Here is a 14,010-nt window from a genome sequence, read left to right on the forward strand (position 1 = left end):
GCAGGGAACCCGACGTGGGACTCAATCTTGGGTCTCCAGGATCACACCCTGGGCTGAAGGTGGCGCTAAACCGCTGCGCCACCTGGGCTGCCCCACTGCCCACCTTTTTGGTCTTTGTTACATCATCCAGAGTCCAGGTCTGCCTCTGTGACTGGGCACAGGGCAAGGGACAGTAGCTCACCCCTGACCTCCCCTGACCCCACCTCTAGTCCTCAAGCACCGGCCCTCCTGATCTGGGTCAGCTGCCCGGATGTGCCAGGCGACAGGTGTGACACCAACGACCCCCACCTCGACCCTGACTCTATTGGCCGCTGGCCCCTTGTCCTTGGTTGTGTGATCTAAAGAAGACAATGGAGGCTGTGCTGGGGTCAGCACGTCACCAGAACAAGCAGGACAGGCTCAGGCGGGGGGTCAGTCCTGTCATAATCTTTTTAGAGTGACTCACAAGCTTGGTGGCTTTCGGTGAGTAATGTAACCCCCTGAAGCTTTGTTCTCACCCCGAAAGCGGAGGTGGTGATAACCTCGCCTTCCTCACAGGCTGTTAGGAGGTCAAGCGCATCGTTCCCCAGTCAGGCCTCAGGACAGAGGCAAGCTGCTGTGGGTGTCGGTTGCCATGACGATGATGATGCTGGTGGCGGTGATGCTCGATACCCGTTCCCGCACCCTCTCTCCTGTCATCACATGTCACACCCCCAAAGATATCATCAAGGAAGGGTTTCATTCCTTCTCATTCGCTTAGTTAGCCCTAAGACCCGCATCTTGGAGGAGGGGCGAAGCCTATATGGTCTCTGGGCTCCGTCTTGCCCATTATGGCAGTTAAGTCCTTGTGGGAACTAAAATATCCCGCAGTCAGTCAGGCCAGCGGTGGCCAGCATGACGCTCTGACTTTTGCTTTCTGATCAGAGTAATTATGTCTCATGGCCAGGCTGTCCTCCGGGCAGGACCTCGTGGCCAGAGCGGGTGGGGAGCATGCCGGGAGGGCAGACGGTCCAACCTGCTCGTGGGGAAGGGAATCCCATGTAGAAGGAACCACAGGAGCAGTTGGGGAAACTGAGGCACAGACTGGGAAGACAGCCTGGTCAAGGTCACATGGTGAGTGGGTGACCAAACAGAGGTCAGGATTTGACCTCCTGACCCAGGGCTGATGCTCTGTCTGCCTGAGCCTCGTGGATCCCATGCCTGGGGCTGGCTGGGCCGCAATCCCAAGCCTGGAGCAGATGACGGAGGGGGAGTTTGGGGCAGACGTGAGGGCTTACGGGAAGGGGGATGAAGTTAGGCCCATGGAGTAAATGCCTCACGCTGGGGTCCCTCGGGCTCAGGAAGGGACAGGGAAGGAGGGTCTCCCCAGTCCTGACTGGGACCCATGGACAGGCTTGAACGTGATGGCAGGACATCCTGGGATGAGATGGTCCCAGGCTCACGGTGAAATGAGAAAAATCAGGCAGGTGGTGTAAGGTTGCCAACTGCTAACACCTCCCAAGTGAGTGTCACCTGATCCCAGCTTGGGAAATGCCGTGTGAAGACACTTAAAAGTCAGCGTGATTTAACAAGGAACTGCCACAGAACTGGCTGGGTTTTCCTGAGAGTCTGAGCACAGTGTTAGAAGGTGCGAGCTTGCCTGCCCTACTCCTCTGACACATGACGTGATAAAGGCCCCTGCCTCCGACGGGGCTTCTGTTCTGGTGAGGGGACACAGGTAATGAACAGGCGATACCTTCAGACAGCGAGACGTTCTGCGGGGAGATGGGACAGGGTGGTGAGGATGGTGGTGTACCATCCAGGGGCCCAGCGGGAGACAATCAGGTATTTGAGGAGAGTGTTCCAAGGAGCCTGTTTATAAAGGGGGTGTAGACAGGAAGAAAACCCAGAAGAGAGGCCACATCTGTCCTCTTAGGCTTGATGGGGCCAGCGGAAGAGTGGTGACTGGAACCCGAGACAGAGCTGGCTGGAGGAGCTGGGCCCTGTGACAGCAGCCGAAACTTCCAGTGTGGGGCAGAGCCAGCAGTGGAGGCATGGAGGGAGGGGAGGCCGGGGGGCTTACACCCCGGCTGATCTCCTGGGCTCTCGGTCGACCAAACATGTCTGCAAGTCAGAGATGAGCAGGGGCCCCTTGATGCAGTCCCTCTGGCCAGCCCCTCAAGAGCACACAGCCAGGGGACAGGTGTGGACCGAGGATCTGGAAGGGGACACGAGGGACCCACCGTGCAGGCCTCGGGGGACAAGAGGACTTGGAGGAGGGGACACTGAAGTTGGCATCTGGGAATAAGAAGGGAGCAGGCAGGGGAAGGGAGTCCCTGGTGGAGGAAAAGCAGGGGTGAGGGGATGGAGAGACCCATGGGGGCCAGGTGTGCAGGCCGTGCACTGAGGAGCTGGAGGGTCGTTTTAAGTTAGGGGGAGGCAATGGGTGAGTTTTAGGCAGAGGTGTGGTGGGTCCTACCTGTCCATTCGTGGGAGGAGTGGCTGAGAGAGGAATGGTAGGGGTGGTGGCAGGGGGCCAGGTGGCCGTGGGCTAGAGCAGGACAGAGGGCGGGAGGCAGAGACGAGGTCAGAGTGGCATGCATTTTGGAGGGAGAAGCTCCGCATTGGCTGATGGGCTGGATGTGGGAGCAAAGGGTGATAGTAGCCAAGGGGTCGCCCTGCCAGGGGCTGGGGTCCCTGTGGGCGGGGTGGGGCCGAGTCCTGGGCTGGGGAAGCTGGAAGAGGAGCCAGTAAAAGGGAGAAAACGAAGAGTTTTGTTTAGCAACATTGCAGTTGAAGATGTCTTTGTGTCCGCTCAGGGAAATGCCGCAGCAGGCAGGGACTCTGGAGTTGTCCATTTAGAGGACGGGAGCTTGTCTTTGAAAGGATTCTTTTCTTTCCTATTACTGTTAACTTCGTTTTTTTTTTTTTTTTAATAAAGATTTTATTTATTTATTCATGAGACACACAGAGGGAGAGAAGCAGAGACGTAGGCAGAGGGAGAAGCAGGCTCCATGCAGGGAGCCCGATGTGGGACTCGATCCCGGGACCCCAGGATCACGACCTGAGCCAAAGGCAGACGCTCAACCGTGGAGCCACCCAGACGTCCCTTAACTTCATTTTAATAGAAGGATTCACTCATTCTTATTCCTCTTAAAAATGTGTATATTTATGGGACACCTGGGTGGCTCAGTGGTGGAGCGCCTGCCTTCAGCCCAGGGAGCTACCTGTCTGGGCCCACAGTCTGGATGCTTAACAGTGTGAATCTTTTATTTTTTCAAGGAAAAAAACTTGGCTTTATTCTTCGCCGCTTCTCAAACCTTTTATTTAATTGAAGCATAAGTGACATAGAGGGCTACATCAGCGTCAGGTGTACAACATAACAATTCAGTAATTATATACATTTCTCAGCCCTCATTATAATAAGTGAGCTCTTAATCCCTTTACCTGTTTCACTCATCCGTCTCCCTTCTGGCAACAACCATTTATTCTCTGTATCTGAGAGTCTGTTTCTCTGTGTCTTTTTTTGTTTGTTCATTTGTTTTGTTTCTTAAACTCTACAACCAAGTGAAGTCATATGGCATTTGTCTCTCTCTGCCTGACTTATTTCACTTAGCATAACACCTTCTAGATCCATCCATGTCTTTATCCATTCATCTGTTGGTGGACACTTGGGTTGCTTTCCTGTCTTGGCAATTGTAAATAATGTCCCAATGAACAGAGGGGTGCAGATGTCTTTTCAAATTAGTGTTTTTGTAGTCTTTGCATACATTCTCAGCAGTGGAATTACTGGATTGTAGGGTAGTTCTATTTTTAATTTTTGGAGGGACCCCCCCATACGGTTTCCCACAGCGGCTGCACCAGTTTGCATCTCCACCAACAGTGTACGCGATTCCTTTTTCACCACATCCTTGCGGACACTTGTTTCTAGAGTTTCTGATGGGGTGAGGTGATAGCTCATTGTGGTTTTGATTTGCATTTCCCCGATGAGGAGGGAGGTTGAGGACCTCTTCATGTGTCTGTGGGCCGTCTGGATTTCTTCCTTGGAAAATTGTCTACTCAGGCCCTCTGCCCAATTGTAATCGGACCATTTAGTTTCGGGTATTCCCTTGTGTAAGTTCACATGACGGATCTTGCTAAGGAGAACATCACGACATGAAAGGCATTTGAGACTGAGATAAAGGTGGGTCCTGAGCAACCAGCAGCCAAATTGTAGTTTCAGGGAAAATCAGCAGTGAGCCTTTTGCTCTCTGCTCAACTACAAGGGGAAAGTAGTTAAGTAGTTTACGGGAAGTGGGCTCAGGGGCTGGGGTCCCGTAATGTGTCAGAACGATCCCCGAGTGGGACAGCCACGGGCTGTGCTGTCCTCATGGTTGGGGCTGTGCAAACTTGCAGGACACTTGACCTCTCTGTGCCTCTGGAACATGAGACCAAGAATACTTCTTTCTGCACAGGCCGTATGACAGGTGCCCAGCGCAGAGCCAGTAAGCTGTGAGCGCTCGGCAGTGGCCCCGAGGTACTGGCCAGTGCTTGGCAGTGGCCCCGAGGTACTGGTAGTGCCAGTGAGCTCATTACCATCTCCCACCTGCCTCGGAGATGCTCCAGATTGTAAGGTTCCAAGAGGGCATCTGGTTACATGCCCCGCACTCACCTGTGAAAGAGCCAAGGCCCAGGCCCAGGACAGGGCTTGCCGAGGCCTGTGGTGGAGCAGGACTAGCTCCCCAGGCCCCGACTCCCAGGCCAGCATCCTTTCTGCTGCCTCTGCCTGTGCGGTCCAGACCTGCCCTCACCTAGCATCTTGGGGTTTGCAAATGATACACGGACCATGTTGATGTGGGGAATGAGGGTCACATCGAGGGACAGGGAAGGGAAAGGAGTGATTTTCTGGCCCAAGTGGTCCACACTGGCTCCCCGGACTGGTGCAAATCTCTGAGTAACCTCTGGTGGCTGTACAGATAGCCTGTATCTTCATGAGCCCAGATATGCCTGGCACTGAAGTTGGGACATCCTTGGTACAGGAGAGAGGCATCATCCAGACTCTACCCCCCTTGGGGCAAAGGAAAAGGCACCAGGGGCATGAAGAGAGAAGGGGACCCCAACTTATGAGCAATGGGACTATAGCTAATATGGAGGGTCCAGGTGCCCCAGGCGCCTCTCCCTGGGCCCGGGGCATAGTTCCAGGACCTGACAGCTCTGCAAATAGGCCAGGTGTTTGCTCTGGCTGGCCCAGCCAGTACGGCCTGATACGAGGGTGGGTGCCAGGCTGAGGCTGTCTTGGGAGTCAGAGCCCTGGCAGGTTTCTGGCAGGTTGGAGCGAGCAAGATGGGAGGCTGTGGCCACGGTACAGGTGCACCAGGACGGGGCCTGAACCCAGGCGGGGACAGACCCCATCAGAGCGTTGGAAGGACAGTGACCCAGGCGTCTGTGCGGCTGGTGTTTCCTTTACAGAGTCCTCCCCATTCTGGGCTCACGAAGCTCGGGCCACAGAGCCTTGGCCTGGGTGAGTTTGACCCAGTTTGGCCAATTACTTTCAACTTGTTACCAATTTTTAACAGTTTTCTAATCCATACGAATTTGGCGCCAGCAAAGGTGAGTCTCAACGTGAAGGATTTGAGAACTGGGACGATGCCAGGGGAGTACGTTAAAGTGGGTCCGTGTTTATCGCCTGTTGTTTTGAGTTAATTACCTGGTGCCTGAGCATCTCCTATGAATCCCAAGTAACACTTTTAGGATCTGCTGGGAGTTAGTGAACCCCTAACTGGTAGTGGCGGGGGGCGACTGAACAGGTGTGACTCCCGCCCTCAGGGCTGTCGGGAAGCAGGGACTGACATGGGTGGGGGTGGGGGGCACCTTACAGCCTCCGAATGGACCAGCGGCTCTGTCAGGCCAGGTGAGCCTGGTGACCCAGAGCGGGGTCAGAGGCCCCAGACCACTACCTGCTACTGGGGCCTGTGGCCTCAGGAGACTATAAGACCTTTGTGAGTTTTCCTAAGACGGGGTAATAATACCAAGGTCCCAACGTCCCAAGTTCCCAAGTTAAGACTCACTTGGCAGGGGCCAAACTCGGTGGACGTTGCTGGAGAGAGGGAGGAGCGCACAGAGAGGCAGCAGCTCCCGAGGTCAGATCCTGCACCGCAGCCCCTGTGCACAGCGAGAGGGGGAGCAGGGGGTGCAGGGGTGGGTGGGGTGGGGCTGCCCACGGCAAACACGGAGCCTGGGCCTTGAGGTGTGAGTAGGGTTCCCGGGACCGACCGGCAGGGGCAGGGTGTCCCAGGGAGAGCGCAGGTGAGCCTTGGCTGGAGGCATCACCTGCACGTCCTGCTTCCTGCCTGTAGCCCGAGCATCGGTCCGGGCAGAGGAGCGAGGGCCGGATCCTCGGGTGCCAGTGCAGCGTGTGGCTCATTCCTGGCACCGGCGAGGAGGCTTGTGGGGAAAATGTAAAGGTTTTAGCCTCCCCATGCCTCAGTTTCCTCGTCTGTGAAGGGGTCTTGCCAGTTCCCCTCCCGGGTTGGGGCGAGGACGCACCTGTGTGAAGTGCCCAGCGGGCGGTACGAGGGTGTTTGCTGGGACCGATGCTCCTTCTGTGCCCCCCGCCCGGGGGCTTCCTCCAGCCCCGGGCACCACCAGGCGGCAGGTGGTCAGGACCCTGGGTCCCAGCGGGCAAACTGAATGCCAGGAGGTCACACGGCTGCCCCCGGAGCCCCGTCCATCTCGGGAGCCCACCCCGTGCCCAGCGCAGTGTCTGACCCGGGGCGGTGGCCCTGCCCCTCCCAGCCCCCTGGGGAGGCTCCCACTGTGCCGCCCGAGAGCCCAGACCAGGGGGGCCAGGGGCGAGCCCAGGTGCTCGGCGAGGGCGGCCCCACCTGCGCCCACGTGGCCGAGACCCGCTGGGGGGTCTCCCTCCCGCCCCCTGCCTCCCCGGCCCGAAGCCTCCGCACACAAAGGCCCCTCACATCCCTTCTGCCTCTGCTGGGCTCGCGGCAGCCCCGTCACCAGCCTGCCTTGCGGTGAGCGAGGGATCGGCATCCCCGTGTTAAAATCCGTGTCTGGATCAGCCTCTGGCTGGAGGAATTAACTCATGTACACACAGAAAATCTCCACAGACTTGTCTTCTAATATTTATTCTGGAAACTGGAACATGTAGATGAGGCGAGCGCCTGACTCTGGAACTGCAGAATAAGTTGGCGTTCTCCACGCCACAAAGAGCCGCACACACAGCGCTGGTGGAGGTGGGCAGGATGCGGGGAACCCACTGTCAGCCCGAGAGGACAGTCCTTTCTCAGCAGCTCACGTGTGAGGATCCCAGCACCTCAGCACTCAACAGCCCTAACATCCTCGAGTCTCAGACCCCTCAATCTTAGGATTGTCACTTCGTATAATCTTAAAACCACAAGATTTTTAGTCGGAATCACAGGATTTTAGGATTTAATCATTATCTTGGCCAGACCATTGATCAGCACTCATGCTGCCCCCACTGTGTTCCAACAGGTGACTCCCAGGCTTTTGGTCCACCCCAGGGCCATCTTCTCAGGGCAGCCCTGCTTGACCCTCCATTATCCTAATGAGAAGACCTTTGGGCAGGACCTGAGAAAAGGATCACATCATTTATTTTATTATTTTATTTTTAAAAAGATTTTATTTATTTACGAAAGACACACAGAGAGAGAGGCAGAGACATGGGCAGAGGGAGAAGCAGGCTCCATGCAGGGAGCCCAATGTGAGACTCGATCCCGGGACCCCAGGATCACACTCTGAGCCGAAGGCAGACGCTCAGTGGCTGAGCCACCCAGGCGTCACAGGATTGCATCATTAAAAAAAGAGAAAAGTTTCTAGCCATAAAGAACAGAGGGGTGCAGATGTCTTTTCAAATTAGTGTTTTTGTAGTCTTTGCATACATTCTCAGCAGTGGAATTACTGGATTGTAGGGTAGTTCTATTTTTAATTTTTGGAGGGACCCCCCCATACGGTTTCCCACAGCGGCTGCACCAGTTTGCATCTCCACCAACAGTGTACGCGATTCCTTTTTCACCACATCCTTGCGGACACTTGTTTCTAGAGTTTCTGATGGGGTGAGGTGATAGCTCATTGTGGTTTTGATTTGCATTTCCCCGATGAGGAGGGAGGTTGAGGACCTCTTCATGTGTCTGTGGGCCGTCTGGATTTCTTCCTTGGAAAATTGTCTACTCAGGCCCTCTGCCCAATTGTAATCGGACCATTTAGTTTCGGGTATTCCCTTGTGTAAGTTCACATGACGGATCTTGCTAAGGAGAACATCACGACATGAAAGGCATTTGAGACTGAGATAAAGGTGGGTCCTGAGCAACCAGCAGCCAAATTGTAGTTTCAGGGAAAATCAGCAGTGAGCCTTTTGCTCTCTGCTCAACTACAAGGGGAAAGTAGTTAAGTAGTTTACGGGAAGTGGGCTCAGGGGCTGGGGTCCCGTAATGTGTCAGAACGATCCCCGAGTGGGACAGCCACGGGCTGTGCTGTCCTCATGGTTGGGGCTGTGCAAACTTGCAGGACACTTGACCTCTCTGTGCCTCTGGAACATGAGACCAAGAATACTTCTTTCTGCACAGGCCGTATGACAGGTGCCCAGCGCAGAGCCAGTAAGCTGTGAGCGCTCGGCAGTGGCCCCGAGGTACTGGCCAGTGCTTGGCAGTGGCCCCGAGGTACTGGTAGTGCCAGTGAGCTCATTACCATCTCCCACCTGCCTCGGAGATGCTCCAGATTGTAAGGTTCCAAGAGGGCATCTGGTTACATGCCCCGCACTCACCTGTGAAAGAGCCAAGGCCCAGGCCCAGGACAGGGCTTGCCGAGGCCTGTGGTGGAGCAGGACTAGCTCCCCAGGCCCCGACTCCCAGGCCAGCATCCTTTCTGCTGCCTCTGCCTGTGCGGTCCAGACCTGCCCTCACCTAGCATCTTGGGGTTTGCAAATGATACACGGACCATGTTGATGTGGGGAATGAGGGTCACATCGAGGGACAGGGAAGGGAAAGGAGTGATTTTCTGGCCCAAGTGGTCCACACTGGCTCCCCGGACTGGTGCAAATCTCTGAGTAACCTCTGGTGGCTGTACAGATAGCCTGTATCTTCATGAGCCCAGATATGCCTGGCACTGAAGTTGGGACATCCTTGGTACAGGAGAGAGGCATCATCCAGACTCTACCCCCCTTGGGGCAAAGGAAAAGGCACCAGGGGCATGAAGAGAGAAGGGGACCCCAACTTATGAGCAATGGGACTATAGCTAATATGGAGGGTCCAGGTGCCCCAGGCGCCTCTCCCTGGGCCCGGGGCATAGTTCCAGGACCTGACAGCTCTGCAAATAGGCCAGGTGTTTGCTCTGGCTGGCCCAGCCAGTACGGCCTGATACGAGGGTGGGTGCCAGGCTGAGGCTGTCTTGGGAGTCAGAGCCCTGGCAGGTTTCTGGCAGGTTGGAGCGAGCAAGATGGGAGGCTGTGGCCACGGTACAGGTGCACCAGGACGGGGCCTGAACCCAGGCGGGGACAGACCCCATCAGAGCGTTGGAAGGACAGTGACCCAGGCGTCTGTGCGGCTGGTGTTTCCTTTACAGAGTCCTCCCCATTCTGGGCTCACGAAGCTCGGGCCACAGAGCCTTGGCCTGGGTGAGTTTGACCCAGTTTGGCCAATTACTTTCAACTTGTTACCAATTTTTAACAGTTTTCTAATCCATACGAATTTGGCGCCAGCAAAGGTGAGTCTCAACGTGAAGGATTTGAGAACTGGGACGATGCCAGGGGAGTACGTTAAAGTGGGTCCGTGTTTATCGCCTGTTGTTTTGAGTTAATTACCTGGTGCCTGAGCATCTCCTATGAATCCCAAGTAACACTTTTAGGATCTGCTGGGAGTTAGTGAACCCCTAACTGGTAGTGGCGGGGGGCGACTGAACAGGTGTGACTCCCGCCCTCAGGGCTGTCGGGAAGCAGGGACTGACATGGGTGGGGGTGGGGGGCACCTTACAGCCTCCGAATGGACCAGCGGCTCTGTCAGGCCAGGTGAGCCTGGTGACCCAGAGCGGGGTCAGAGGCCCCAGACCACTACCTGCTACTGGGGCCTGTGGCCTCAGGAGACTATAAGACCTTTGTGAGTTTTCCTAAGACGGGGTAATAATACCAAGGTCCCAACGTCCCAAGTTCCCAAGTTAAGACTCACTTGGCAGGGGCCAAACTCGGTGGACGTTGCTGGAGAGAGGGAGGAGCGCACAGAGAGGCAGCAGCTCCCGAGGTCAGATCCTGCACCGCAGCCCCTGTGCACAGCGAGAGGGGGAGCAGGGGGTGCAGGGGTGGGTGGGGTGGGGCTGCCCACGGCAAACACGGAGCCTGGGCCTTGAGGTGTGAGTAGGGTTCCCGGGACCGACCGGCAGGGGCAGGGTGTCCCAGGGAGAGCGCAGGTGAGCCTTGGCTGGAGGCATCACCTGCACGTCCTGCTTCCTGCCTGTAGCCCGAGCATCGGTCCGGGCAGAGGAGCGAGGGCCGGATCCTCGGGTGCCAGTGCAGCGTGTGGCTCATTCCTGGCACCGGCGAGGAGGCTTGTGGGGAAAATGTAAAGGTTTTAGCCTCCCCATGCCTCAGTTTCCTCGTCTGTGAAGGGGTCTTGCCAGTTCCCCTCCCGGGTTGGGGCGAGGACGCACCTGTGTGAAGTGCCCAGCGGGCGGTACGAGGGTGTTTGCTGGGACCGATGCTCCTTCTGTGCCCCCCGCCCGGGGGCTTCCTCCAGCCCCGGGCACCACCAGGCGGCAGGTGGTCAGGACCCTGGGTCCCAGCGGGCAAACTGAATGCCAGGAGGTCACACGGCTGCCCCCGGAGCCCCGTCCATCTCGGGAGCCCACCCCGTGCCCAGCGCAGTGTCTGACCCGGGGCGGTGGCCCTGCCCCTCCCAGCCCCCTGGGGAGGCTCCCACTGTGCCGCCCGAGAGCCCAGACCAGGGGGGCCAGGGGCGAGCCCAGGTGCTCGGCGAGGGCGGCCCCACCTGCGCCCACGTGGCCGAGACCCGCTGGGGGGTCTCCCTCCCGCCCCCTGCCTCCCCGGCCCGAAGCCTCCGCACACAAAGGCCCCTCACATCCCTTCTGCCTCTGCTGGGCTCGCGGCAGCCCCGTCACCAGCCTGCCTTGCGGTGAGCGAGGGATCGGCATCCCCGTGTTAAAATCCGTGTCTGGATCAGCCTCTGGCTGGAGGAATTAACTCATGTACACACAGAAAATCTCCACAGACTTGTCTTCTAATATTTATTCTGGAAACTGGAACATGTAGATGAGGCGAGCGCCTGACTCTGGAACTGCAGAATAAGTTGGCGTTCTCCACGCCACAAAGAGCCGCACACACAGCGCTGGTGGAGGTGGGCAGGATGCGGGGAACCCACTGTCAGCCCGAGAGGACAGTCCTTTCTCAGCAGCTCACGTGTGAGGATCCCAGCACCTCAGCACTCAACAGCCCTAACATCCTCGAGTCTCAGACCCCTCAATCTTAGGATTGTCACTTCGTATAATCTTAAAACCACAAGATTTTTAGTCGGAATCACAGGATTTTAGGATTTAATCATTATCTTGGCCAGACCATTGATCAGCACTCATGCTGCCCCCACTGTGTTCCAACAGGTGACTCCCAGGCTTTTGGTCCACCCCAGGGCCATCTTCTCAGGGCAGCCCTGCTTGACCCTCCATTATCCTAATGAGAAGACCTTTGGGCAGGACCTGAGAAAAGGATCACATCATTTATTTTATTATTTTATTTTTAAAAAGATTTTATTTATTTACGAAAGACACACAGAGAGAGAGGCAGAGACATGGGCAGAGGGAGAAGCAGGCTCCATGCAGGGAGCCCAATGTGAGACTCGATCCCGGGACCCCAGGATCACACTCTGAGCCGAAGGCAGACGCTCAGTGGCTGAGCCACCCAGGCGTCACAGGATTGCATCATTAAAAAAAGAGAAAAGTTTCTAGCCATAAAGAACAGAAAGAACAGCAAGTGCAAAGGTCCTGAGGTGGGAATGCACTGTGTTTGTGCTGGCTTCTGAATGTGTGGTGGAGCAGTACGAGCAGTGAAGCCAGAAGCTGGAGGAGACTGACTCAACTCCCTCCTCTGCTCCAGCCTCACTGTGCACCTTCGGTGAATCACTGTACCTCCTGACCATCCATGCACCCTATAGGACACAGGAAGTCATACCTCTGCTCCTAGACCCAGGCGGTGGGGCCTGACAAAGCCTGGGGTTCCCTCCAAGCCCAGGCATGTGTGAAATGCCCCAGATTCCCTGAAAAGGAGGGCAGGACGAGGAGGCAGTGATGGTCTTTCTCCAGCTCTCCAGAGCAGCACAGCGGCCCACGCTGATATGCTGAGGAGCCACCCTATTTGGAAGCAAATGCAGGCTGTGTTTAAGGGCACATGGCGGCGGGGGTGACGGGGCTGGAGAGCTTGTGGCTGAGCGCGCTTATGTAAAAGTCATCACACTACCTGTTCTCTGCAGCTTTTAACTGCGAAACCGAAGAATTTTTAAATGCCTCTCTTGTGGTCCAGGGACAGGAAGGCAGAGTCCAGGTTGGCTTTGCAGACTCTTCGCTTGGTGGTGGCCACAGCAGGTGTCACAGGGTGGGTGGTGTGAAGTGGGCGGGTTATTGGCCCTCTCTGGACCTGCTTGCTCAGCAGCACGAAGACGGGGTTGGACTTAGATGGCCTCTGTCTTAGTTGGGCTCCTCCAAAACAGTCCTGGAAGCAAGATTTTGAGTTGCTCGTTGTTTATTTGGGAGTTGACCTCAGGACACATTATTGAGGGTGAGAAACCCAGGGCCAGGGAGAGAGGAAGGTCAGATAAAGGTGCATGGGGCACGGACGCTGCTGTGGGCGATGGTGCTCCCCACTCCTGGGACCCTCTGAGGAACCGTGTGGGGCGTGCCTCCGCCCTCATCTGCCCCTTATTGGTTGAGGGTCATCTCTGCAAGCACGAAACATTCCTCCCCTCTGGCTGGCCCTGTACCCGGGTTCAGCAAGCTCCTGTGGGTCAGAGAAAGCTGCAACAGCCGAGAGAAATACCATTGTTGCAGCGGGGAGTGGGAGGGTTCTCTGGAACGGTCCCGATGGCTTGGCTGCCAGTGAACTCAGGCAGGGCTCCCGGGCCTCCGGGATGGGGCCTCAAGAGCGCTGCCCCATCTTCCAAACTCCCGCTGCTCCAACATTCTGGATCCTCACGTCTTTTCAGATTTTCCACTCAACTCCAGGTTCCAGGCCCAGAGCAGTCTCGATCCTCAAGGGCAAGGATTTGTGCCTGTCTGGTTTATCACTGCGTTTCCAACATCTAGAACCGGGCCTGTCGACACATATTTAGTGGAATACACTGGCGGCCTGATGAGGATCTTTCTCGAGGTCCCATGGTGCTCTGGGGATACAATGTTGAATCCGGCTTGGTCCCTGCCCTTAGGGCCTTGCTGCACCCGAGGAGACGGATGCATCATAACCATTGGCACTTCAATAGCAATGTGATCACCACCGTTGATGAGACTCCGCTGTGCACACGGGCTTCGCCTTTGTCACCTCATTTCCATCTCCAATAGCCACGAAGGGCCACGTGGTCATGCCTAGTTCATGGACGAGCAAGTCAAAGCTCAGAGACGTGAAATGACCTGCCTGTCTCACCACACATTCACCAGCATTGAGTATCCCTGGATTTTTGTTTGCTTGTTTTTTACTGGTTTGGATTGGCCAGAGACCAGCAGCCTGGAGTGGGAGGCTCTGTGCAGGGAATGAGCGGAGGTGGCACCGTCCCACCTGCCCTCACCTGCTGTGTGCCTTGGTGCGTCCGTTCTCCTTCTTGGGTCTCCCTTTGCTTACTTGTTGCGATAGCTTCCCATCTGGTCCCCTGTCCCTCCAGCGCATCCAGTGCCCAGCACAGGGCCTGACACGCTGCGGACGTTCAGCGAATATTTGTTGATGTCTGAACTATGAAATGCTTTTTAAAAAGACAGGTTAGGGATGCCTGGGTGGCTCAGTGGTTGAGTGTCTGCTTTCGGCTCACGCCCCAGGGCGTGAACCTGGGGTCCTGGGAT

Source organism: Vulpes lagopus, chromosome 8 (assembly GCF_018345385.1).
Source record: "Vulpes lagopus strain Blue_001 chromosome 8, ASM1834538v1, whole genome shotgun sequence".
Classification (NCBI taxonomy): domain Eukaryota; kingdom Metazoa; phylum Chordata; class Mammalia; order Carnivora; family Canidae; genus Vulpes; species Vulpes lagopus.